The sequence below is a fragment of the Zea mays genome, chromosome 4 (genome assembly GCF_902167145.1).
Source record: "Zea mays cultivar B73 chromosome 4, Zm-B73-REFERENCE-NAM-5.0, whole genome shotgun sequence".
NCBI lineage: Eukaryota > Viridiplantae > Streptophyta > Magnoliopsida > Poales > Poaceae > Zea > Zea mays.
The window spans coordinates 155,534,512-155,543,185 of record NC_050099.1 but is presented as its reverse complement, the minus strand read 5'-3'; positions in this window follow the sequence as shown (position 1 = coordinate 155,543,185).

Genomic DNA, 8,674 nt, shown 5'->3' with positions numbered 1-8,674 from the left:
CCCCCTCTCTATTTATCCAGGAGCTACGCCTCCTTTGTTTTTCGAGTTTTGTTTTACATCTAGCTTTAGCTACCCCAGAACACGCACAAATACGTGCTGTCCTCTGTGATTCAGAACTCCACCTCGAGTGATATTAAGATTGCTCGCATCTTTTTCTTGTTCGTTCATCGATTGCGCACAGGAAACGATCTTCGTGATCAGGCTGATCTCGCATCAGCAAGGTTGGAAACCATTGGGAGTTGGTTCAGCGATTGCATTGGCGCTTCGGGTTCGCTCGTCGTAGTCGGATCACGAGGGTCTATTTCCACCAAATCAGAATTATCTCCACTCACCGAAAGATCGGGCACTCCAACTCTATCAAGTGGTATCAGATTTCCAGGTTGATCGGTGAGTTTATCGAGTGTTTTTTTCTCTTACAGTCCACAAAACCACATAAAAATTTAGGTTAGACCTCATCACAGCACCCTTTTGAGCCTCGCACTTTCTTTCAATAATCTGCATTGTTGAATTTGTGTGCTTTCACATCATTTGTTGCTGGTTGCATTGTGTTATTCCACCATTCAAAACCTAGCGCGCCGCCACCATATTCTGTTTGATCACGCCACAAACCGAGTCAACGCCGCTTCCTTATTTTTCTCCTTCGGTTAGGTAAAAAACAGAAAAAAAAACAAACCGAGTCAACGCCGCTTCCTTGTTTTTCTCCTTCGGTTACGTAAAAAAACAGAAACAAAAAAAGAGAAAACGAAGGAGAAAGGATACAAAGCGGTTGTCCCATCTCGGTCGTTTTAAACATACCTTCCTTAAACCGGGCATAACTTTTCGCTCGGTTGTTCAAAAAATCTGAAATTTTTACAGGAGCTTGTTGACAGAGGCCGGCCAAACTCGACTACGGCCTGTTTGGGTTTCGATAAAATTGTCAAAAAAATTCAGGAAAATAAAGAAAAAAATTCATCAAAGTTCTCGCACGCTTTTTAGAGAACTTCCTGATTTTCTGTAGACCACATCTGAACTCTGTTTTAGGTGAAACTTCATGTAGCTCCTATTTTGTTGCTCCTTGTGCTGAGAAAAATATCAAAAAAATCATACAAAAAAGAAAAACAAAATCACCTGTGATTCCTACTAGTGCCTTTTTGGCCTCGCTAGTACAATATTTACGGTACTGTCATTCTGCTAGTTCCATCCGTCCATTGCACTTATGGCCAGCAATATAGTTTCGTGTTTTTGGCCTCGCTAGTACAATATTATTTGATCGTGCTAATCCTTGACTTGAGTGCAGCCTACCCAAAACTCCACATATTTCTATGACGAGAAGTTTCCTGTTTCTCCAGGCAATCGCTCATCCAATCTTTCACCGGTTCCACCTGTTGGTTGCAGTTCACCACTGTGGCTTGGTAAGAACGGATAAGAACTTGATAACAACATTCCATTGAGTGAGTTGTCACCACCATTTCCCTATTATCGTCGGTTTTTCTCCTTTTGGTGTTTTGGTGTTTGCGCTAACTATGGCAGGAGCACATGACACGGTGGATGCCCAGTTGCTGGAAGTAAGGGGACAAGTTGATGGACTTGCTACTGACATTAGGACGATGCATGAACGGCTTGATTCAACGGTCACTTCGACGACCGAGCGTTTCAACCAGCTTGACCTTGCTCAAACGACGCTCGCACCACACTCGACACCATCCTGGCACGCCTTGATGCGTTGACCACAAAGATGGAGCAGGACTACGGCGGTGACACTGAGCAGGACGATGGAGATCGCCGTGGTCGTGCACGCCGTGTGGTTCGTCATCCCCCTAATGACTTATTTTCTAAGATTAAATTTAAAATTCTACCTTTTAATGGAAAATATGATCCTGCTGCATATCTTGATTGGGAGTTAGAGGTTGAACAAAAATTTTCATGCCATGATATTGCTGCACATTCTCAGGTTAAAGCTGCTATTAGTGAATTTACTGATTTTGCTTTAATTTGGTGGTGTGAGTATAAAATAAAACATCCCACTGCCATTCCAACCACTTGGGATCAGTTGAAAGCTGCGATGCAACATCGATTTGTGCCTTCGTATTATGCTCGTGATTTGCTTAATAAAATGCAGCGTTTTCAGCAAGGTTCTCAATATGTTGAGGACTATTTCTAGGAGTTACAAAAAGGTATGATTCGTTGTGGGATATTGGAGGACAACGACGCTGCTATGGCACGTTTTCGTGGTGGTTTAAACCGCGAAATCCAGGATATACTTGATTATAAGGAATATTATGATATGACTACTTTATTTGAATATGCTTGCAAAGCTGAACATGAAGTGCGGGGATGCCGCTCGAAGCCATATTCTAACCCTTTTGCAGGACGAAGCTCGACATCCACCTTAGCACCAGTTCCCCTGCGCCATCTACGTCCACCACTACTCCACGCGAGAAGACGACCAAACCAGCCAACACTGCCCCACCCACAGGTCGTACACGGGATATTCAGTGTCATCGCTGTAGAGGATTTGGCCATGTGATTCGGGACTGCCCAAACAAGCGCACTTTGCTCATTCATGACGATGGTGAGTACTCTTCCGCTAGTGATTCTGAAGAAATTGAACATGCACTACTTGCCACTAACCATGCAGCTCAGGCGGAGGTACATGTCAACCCGGGCGACGCTGATAGGTATGAAAGTCTTGTTGTGCAGCGTGTTCTTAGTACACAGGTCGCTTTGCCCGAGAAGAATCAGCGACACACTCTGTTCCATACAAAGGGTGTTGTGCAGGAGCGGTCAATTCGCATCATTATCGATAGCGGCAGTTGCAACAATTTGGCGAGTACCATGCTGGTCGAAAAGTTGTCGTTACCCACTCGTAAGCATCCAAACCCATATCACATTCAATGGCTTAATGATGGTGGTAAAATAAAAATCACACATTTCATGCGTGTTCCTTTCTCCATGGGTGCTTATTCTGATTTTGTTGATTGTGATGTTATTCCAATGGAAGCATGCTCTTTGTTACTTGGTCGACCTTGGCAATATGATACTGATAGCTTGCATCATGGTCGTTCGAATCATTATTCTTTCATTTTTAAGGGTCAGAAAATAATTATACATCCAATGACACCTGAACAAATTGTTAAAGATGATCTTGCCCGAGCTGCTATAACTGCTAAACAACTTGATCCATCGCCCTCTGTTCCTTCTGAAATCAAGTTGAAGGCTCCTATTTTACTTGCTACACGTGCTGATTTTGATGATCTACACGGTGTTCATTTGCCATGCTATGCACTTGTATGCTCTAGTGTCCTCATTTCACTTGATGATGCACCATCTTTGGCTATTCCCCCTATGGTTGCTAACCTTTTGCAGGAGTACGCTGATGTCTTTCCCAAAGACTTACCACCGGGTCTCCCACCGCTTCGTGGCATTGAGCACCAGATCGACCTCATCCCCGGCGCACAACTTCCGAACCGCGCACCGTACCGTACAAATCCGGATGAGACGAAGAAGATTCAGCGCCAGGTACAGGCGTTGCTTGATAAAGGATACATTCGTGAGTCTCTTAGCCCTTGCTCTGTTCCTGTGTTACTTGTTCCCAAGAAAGATGGGTTATGGCGTATGTGTGTAGACTGTCGTGCTATTAATAACATCACTATTCGTTACCGATATCCTATACCACGCCTTGATGATATGCTAGATGAGCTTAGTGGTGCCATTATTTTCACTAAGATTGATTTGCGTAGTGGTTACCACCAGATTAGAATGAAACTGGGTGATGAATGGAAAACGGCTTTTAAAACGAAATTTGGTTTATATGAATGGTTGGTTATGCCGTTTGGATTGACTAATGCTCCCAGCACTTTTATGCGAGTGATGAATGAAGTTCTGAGGCCCTTCATAGGATTGTTTGTGGTTGTTTATTTTGATGATATCCTTATTTACAACAAATCTAAGAAAGAGCATTTGGAACATTTAAGTGTTGTTTTTGATGCATTGCGTGCTGTCCAGTTATTTGCTAACATGGAAAAATGCATCTTTTGCACACGACGTGTCTCGTTTCTTGGTTATGTTGTTACTCCACAGGGCATTGAGGTGGATAGCAGCAAGATTGCTGCCATTCGGGAGTGGCCTACACCGACGACGGTCACACAAATTTGGAGCTTTCTTGGACTTGTCGGTTTCTACCGCAGATTTGTTCGTGATTTTAGCTCCATTGCAGCGCCTCTGCATGAGCTTACCAAGAAAGATGTGCCATTTGCTTGGAGTGATTCGCAGGAGGTAGCGTTCAACACTTTGAAAGATAAGTTAACCCAAGCTCCCCTATTGCAATTGCCTGATTTTAATAAAGTGTTTGAGCTTGAATGCGATGCTAGCGGTATTGGGCTAGGTGCTGTTTTGTTACAAGAAGGAAAACCAGTTGCTTATTTTAGTGAAAAATTAAGCGGTGCTAGTCTGAAATATTCTACTTATGATAAGGAGCTTTACGCTTTAGTGCGCACTTTGCATACATGGCAGCACTATCTTTGACATCGTGAGTTCATAATCCATTTTGATCATGAGGCTTTAAAACATATTCGTACCCAAACAAATCTGAACCGTAGTCATGCTAAATGGGTAGAATTCATTGAGTCCTTTCCTTACATTATTAAACACAAGAACGAGAAGGACAATGTTATTGCTGATGCTTTGTCTCGTCGCTATACCATGCTGTCACAGTTAGATTTTAAAATCTTTGGTTTGCACACTGTGAAAGATCAATATATTGACGATGCTGATTTTAAAGATGCTTTCGGCCATTGTATTAATGGGAAACCATGGGGCAAATTTCACATACAGGATGGGTTCCTGTTTCGTGCTAACAAGCTGTGTGTTCCAGCTAGCTCGGTTCGTCTTTTGTTGTTACAGGAAGCACATGGAGGCGGTCTCATGGGGCACTTTGGCGTCTACAAGACACATGAGGTGTTGGCTGCCCACTTCTTTTGGCCTCGGATGCGCGCTGATGTTGAGCGCCTCGTTGCACGCTGCACTACTTGTCAGAAAGCTAAGCCACGGTTGAACAACCATGGTTTGTATATTCCTTTGCCTGTTCCTACTTCCCCTTGGATTGATATTTCGATGGATTTTATTTTGGGATTGCCTAGAACTAAGAAGGGGAGGGTTAGCATTTTTGTGGTTGTTGATCGATTCTCCAAAATGGCTCATTTCATACCTTGTCATAAGACTGATGATGCTAGCAATGTTGCTGAATTGTTTTTTAGAGAGATTATTCGTTTGCACGGTATTCCCAATACAATAGTCTCGGATCGTGATGCTAAGTTTCTGAGTCATTTTTGGAGATCTCTGTGGAATAAATTGGGAACTAAATTGCTGTTTAACACCACTTGTCACCCTCAGACTAATGGTCAAACTGAGGTAGTTAATCGAACTTTGTCTACCATGCTTAGGGCTGTTTTAGACAAAAAATTGAAACGTTGGGAGGATTGCTTGCCTCATGTTGAGTTTGCTTATAATCATGCAACACATTCTTCTACAAAGATGTGCCCTTTTCAAATTGTTTATGGTTACATTCCTAGGGCGCCTAAAGCTTTGTTTTCGCTTGATGCTGCGGACGCCCCACACATAGATGTTGTTGCACATGTTGAACAAATGATTAACCTCCATGAACAAACTCAACAAAACATTGCTGCTGCTAATGCTAAATATCAGATTACTGGTAGTAAAGGCCCGAAACTAGTTACTTTTGAACCTGGTGATATGGTTTGGTTGCATTTGAGAAAGGATCGTTTTCCTACTTTGCGCCGTTCTAAATTGATGCCTCGTGTTGCTGGTCCTTTTAAGATACTAACCAAGATTAATGCTAATGCTTATATCCTTGACCTGCCTACGGAGTTTGGTGTTTCCACTAGTTTTAATATTGCAGATTTGAAACCGTATGCGGGAGAAGATGAGGAGTTGCCGTCGAGGACGACTTCAGTTCAAGAAGGGGAGGATGATGAGGACATCAACACCAATACAAGTACATCTACACCAGCAGCACCTTCTCCAGTCCAGGCGCCACTCCTTCCACCAGGGCCAGTGAATCGGGCCCGTGCAAGAGAACTGAACTACATCATGCTGTTGAAGAACGAAGGCCCAGAAGAATAGACGACCAGCCCAACTACGACCCATAATGGATGACCTAGGGTTGGCCGCCCCCAGGGGCTGCGCCCCCTCTCTATTTATCCAGGAGCTGCGCCTCCTTTGTTTTTCGAGTTTTGTTTTACATCTAGCTTTAGCTACCCCAGAACACGCACAAATACGTGATGTCCTCTGTGATTCAGAACTCCACCTCGAGTGATATTAAGATTGCTCGCATCTTTTTCTTCTTCGTTCTTCGATTGCGCATAGGAAACGATCTTCGTGATCAGGCCGATCTCGCATCAGCAAGGTCGGTAACCATTGGGAGTTGGTTCAGCGATTGCATTGGCGCTTCGGGTTCGCTCGTCGTAGTCGGATCGCGAGGGTCTACTTCCACCAAATCGAAATTATCTCCACTCACCGGAAGATCGGGCACTCCAGCTCTATCATACGGGTAATACCCGGATAGTACATCTTCGGATTCGGGTCGGATACGGAGCGAGTACTACCCGGTAAATACCCGGACATTCGGGTCGGATACGGGTACCCAGAATTCGGGTACCCATTTTTTCTTTTTCTGCATAATAATATAGTTATAAAATCATAACTTTTACATATGAAATCGGATGAAGATAAAGTTTATATGAAAATTGTAGAGCTCGAAGAGATCTATAACTTTGTAGTACATCACATTTTTGTTTAAACATATTTTAGGCCAAAATCATTGAAATAATGTCTAAATTTATATCAAAATAATAGACTTTATCATTTTCATGTGGGGACTTAAGATTATCTTCATGTAGGAACTTAGGGTTACCTTTTTATAAACTATTTATTAATATTGGTAACTTATTTGCAATTTCCGGTCGACGCTACAATATTTTTATGAGTTTAATTGTATTTTGATGATTTTCTACAACAAGAAATTAATAATACACCAAATAGCCTAAAAATTCATGAATTTTTACGGAGACACAACATATATCCACATATAGTTCTCAAAAACATTTGCACTATAAAATCCACAAGATGTTGGTGTTTCTTCCATTCCACTCCCACTTATTGTGTGAGTTACACGTGAAATCATTTTATGTATCGAAGTTTCAACATAATTAATATTTCACTTATCATTTTAATGTGGCGACTTGAGGTTTTATTTGAATAGAATGTTTATTTGTTTTGGTAAGCTTTTTCCAATTTTGGGTCAAAACTAGTGTATTTATGAATTTTAATTATATTTTGATGATTTTATGTAGAAAGAAATTAATAATGTACAAATAGCCTAGAAATATATGAAATTATACGAAGATACAACATATGGCCACATATAGTCATAAAAATAATGAGACCATAAAATCCACAGGATGTCAACGTTTCTTCTATTTTATTTCACACTTATTGCGTGAGTTACACGTGAAATCACTCTAAGTATCCAAGTTTCAACATAATCAATACTTCACTTTACCATTTTTATGTGGGAACTTGAGATTATCTTCTATTAAATGTTTATTAGTATTAATTTACTTGCAATTCCGTGGTCGAACAATAATATTTTATGATAACCAATTAATGCATTATCCGACAAGTATCCGATATCCGATCAAATAATATCCGTATCTGTCACTTATCCGCCCAGATAAATATCCGGTTCCTGTATCCGTATCCGTCCCGTTTCTAACTATCCGTATCCGATCCCGAATCCGCTTTAAATATATTAGGGTAGGATACATGATGATCTAATATCCGTCTGTATCCGCCCGTTTTCACCCCTAGTCGTGACCACCTTCCGCTACTGTGCATGGTTTACGGTTGCGGAATGCGCATGCTTGGATGGAGTGGGCCGGAATCACTAGCTGCTGCTGCTGCTGCTGCTCTCTCTCGGAGAGGAACAGTTCGGATTCCGACGGCACGGCGGCGGCAGCGGGCAGGGGAGGGACGTACTCTGTGGTCTGTCCGGTGTCCGCAAGGCATGGGGACAGAGGCCGTTAGTGCCACGTGAGGCGCGGATAGGATTCGACATGGACCGGTCGGTCGGTCGGCTCGGCTGTTCTACGGCACGGTCGATGGTTCACGCCCGACGTGTGCAGCGATTTATGTCGCGTATTTAACTCACTGTCCATTGTATACAACGTGTACTACGTTGGCACGTGGTCTTGCGAACGCCGAGAACGACAGCGAAGCACCGGTACGCCGTGGATTTAATTTCTAGAGCACTGGAGTTCCGTGCACGTGCCATTCGATCCGCTCTCTCTGTAATAACGTTGCTTGCTGATGGCAGGAGCCACGAGACTGTAATAACTACTGTGTAACGGAATTCCCACCAATGCAAGTTTCAGAAATCTTATCGGAGTAGTAGATCTATAGCGACCATGCATGTGGTTTCACATCTCTAGTCTCGTTGCGTTTTCAGGTATCATAGACTGATAGACACGATAGCATTATGAATGCCAGGCACCTTCCTTTTTAAAATCAAACTGAAGTAACATTCCGTTCACATATTTGATATCTGTAACATAATGGGTAACTGATAAAGATAGATCATATTTATTTAGGACCGTCGGCCATAATCAGATATCACACT